Source organism: Symphalangus syndactylus, chromosome 3 (assembly GCF_028878055.3).
Source record: "Symphalangus syndactylus isolate Jambi chromosome 3, NHGRI_mSymSyn1-v2.1_pri, whole genome shotgun sequence".
Taxonomy (NCBI): Eukaryota; Metazoa; Chordata; class Mammalia; order Primates; family Hylobatidae; genus Symphalangus; species Symphalangus syndactylus.
The window spans coordinates 59,072,895-59,075,124 of record NC_072425.2 but is presented as its reverse complement, the minus strand read 5'-3'; positions in this window follow the sequence as shown (position 1 = coordinate 59,075,124).

Here is a 2,230-nt window from a genome sequence, read left to right as displayed (position 1 = left end):
TTGTGTGAGAGCTGGACACACTGACTTGTGATTAGAACGTGGCAGAAGTATTGGGGTGTGGGATATCACTTCCAAGTTTAGGTTGTAAGAAGACTGGTTTCCATGCTGGGTGTGTGCCCTCTCTTATCTTTTCATGGATGGCCCTTCCAGAATTGGCTAACTGCCATGTCAGGAGGCATTCCTGGGAAGAGACACACATGGCAAGTGTCCAAAGCCAACAACCATGTGCCAGATTCTATGAGTCAGATTCTCCGGAGAAACTGAATCGAGAGTATATACACAGATTTATGATAAGCAATTGGCTTATGCAGCTATGGAAGCTGAGAAGTCCCCAAATCTGCAGTTGGCCAGCTAGAGATCCAGGAACCAGGAGAGCCAGAAGTATAGTTCCAGTCCAAGTCTTAAGGCTTAAGACCCAGGACAGCCAATTGTGTAGTTCCAGCCCAAGTCCTAAGGCCTGAGACCCAGGAGAGCCAACGGTGTAGTTCAAGTCTGAAAGCCAGCAGGTTCAAAACCCAAGAATAGTCAATATTTCAGTTCAAATCTAAAGGCAGGAAAAAATATGATGTCCCAGCTCAAGGTAGTCAGGCAGGAGGAGTTCTGCTTTAATTGCAAGAGGGGTAGCCGTTTCGTTCTCTTCAGCCTTCCCGCTTGTTTTTGTCAGTTCTCACACTGCTATAAAGAACTGCCTGAGACTGAGTAATTTAAAAAGAAAGAATTGAGGTGTGGGATATCACTTCCAAGTTTAGGTTGTAAGAAGACTGGTTTCCATACTGGGTGTGTGCTCTCTCTTATTTTTTCGTGGATGGCCCTTCCAGAATAGGCTGAGACTGAGTAATTTAAAAGGAAAGAGGTTTAATTGACTCACAGTTCCACAGGGCTGAGGAGGCCTCAGGAAACTTACAATCATGATGGAAGGGGAAGCAAACACGTCCTCCTCACATGGTGGCAGGAAGAAGAAGTGCTGAGCAAAAGGGGAAAAAGCCCCTTATAAAACCATCAGATCTCGTGAGAACTCATTATTACAAGAGCAACATGAAGGTAACCGCCCCTATGATTCAATTACCTCCCACTGTTTCCCTCCCATGACACATGAGGATTCTGGGAACTATTATACAATTCAAGATGAGATTTAGGTGAGGATACAGCCAAGCCATGTCACCACTGATGGGATGAGAGCCATCTGTGGTAGACAGTGCAATCTGCTTTACTCAGTCTACTGATTCCAATGTTAATCTCAGCCCAAAATACCCTCACAGAAACATCCAGAATAATGTTTGACCACATGTCTGCATTCTCCATACTCTGGCCAAGTTGACCCATAAAATTAACTATCACAGAGACCTTTGAGATGACTAGAGTCCTGGTTGACGGCTTAACTGTAACCTAATGAGAGACCTTGACAGGGCTGCAACAAATAACTTTTTGTTAGAAATGTCTCAAATATTAAATAGGACTTAAACATTATCCATTATTTATCCTAAATTCACATTTTTGTTTTAGATAGGGTCTCACTGTCGCCCAGGCTGGAGCACAGTGGAATGATCATGGCTCACTGCAGTTTACACCCCCTGAACCCACAGGGTACTCCCGCCTCAGCCTCCAGAGTAGCTGGGACTACAGGCATGCGCCACCGTGCCCAGCCAATTATTTTTATTTTTATTTTTGTAGAGACAGGAGTCTCACCCTGTTGCCCAGGCTTGTCTCGAACTCCTGAGCTCAAGCAATTCTCCTGTTTCAGCCTCACAAAGTGCTGGGGTTACAAACATGAGCCACCATGCCTGGCCTGAAATTCAAATTTAACTGGGCATCCTGCATCTTAATTTGCTAAATCTGACAACCCTAGACCTTGAGTCAGAGGCACCCAGTCGGCTAAGCTGTATTGGGCTTTCCTGACCCACAGAAGCTGCAAGATAACAAATGCTTGTTGTTGTGTTCAGTCACTACGTTGTGGTGTAATTTGGAATGCAGCAACTGATAACTAGTACCCATTCACAGGGCATTCTATGTATCTGATGAGGTATGAGCTGTAGTCAAGAATTCCTGGGTCCCCAATTAATGGGAAATAAAAAACATCCTTGAGCCCAGAGGTGGTATAGAAAGCAGTGTTTCTCAAATTTTAATATTCTCTTGAGTCTCCTTTCAATCTTGCCAAATACGCGGTCTGATGTAGCAGGTCTGGGTGGGGCCGGAGTTTCTGCTTTGTTAATAAGCTCCCAGATGATGCAGA